The following is an 806-nucleotide window of genomic DNA, read 5'->3' on the forward strand; positions in this document are numbered from 1 at the left end:
TCTTTCCTTCTTAGGACACAAACAGCTGATCAGCCTTCCTGAAAACTGAGTTTTGAATGGGTAAAATTTGACCTGCCTGTAGACATCTAGAGTATGAAAAAAATTCTCCCTTGTTTTTGTGAACAGGAAAAGACAAGGATATTCATCTACTATCTCAAAATAAACTCTGGGACCACTTTAGGCAAAAGGAGGTGTTAGTTTTGACAGAGGCCCTGTTCTTATGGGAAATGTGGTTGGGGGACTCGCCATAACAGCCTGTAGTTCAGATACTCTCCTAGCTGAAGTCAGAGCAATGAGTAACAGTCTTCCATGCTGACAAGCTCAATTCAGCCTGATAAATGAGTTCAAATGGAAAAACAGTAAGCTTTTCAAGGACAAAGTTAAGATCCCAAGAAGGAGCAGTCTGTTTTCTAGGTGGATATGTAAAACTGCTTTCAAAAACAGCTCGACTTGTGGATGATTAGAAAGGAGGGATCCAAGAGCGAACATGCAGATATGGATAACAAATGAACCTTGATAGAGAAGAAAGGCCAGAGGATGGTGACCGTGGTCCAGTGATGCAAGGTTTGATTCCCCAGGCCTGCATTGCCAGAGTCTGAGCAAGTCACTTAACCAGACAGACCAGCTCTCAGACCGAGTCTGTAAAAGGTCCATGGAGATCAATGCTCTCCCCTGGATAGCAAATACAAATAAAGCAACTCACAAATAAATCAAGAATCAAACACAAATGGGCTTTCATAGGATACGGATTCTTAGAATGGCACTAACTAGAAAATCTTTTTCTCTTACACATGTAGAATTTCCGG

The sequence above is a fragment of the Protopterus annectens genome, chromosome 5.part0 (genome assembly GCF_019279795.1).
Source record: "Protopterus annectens isolate FY-2018-M chromosome 5.part0, PAN1.0, whole genome shotgun sequence".
NCBI classification, from domain to species: domain Eukaryota; kingdom Metazoa; phylum Chordata; order Ceratodontiformes; family Protopteridae; genus Protopterus; species Protopterus annectens.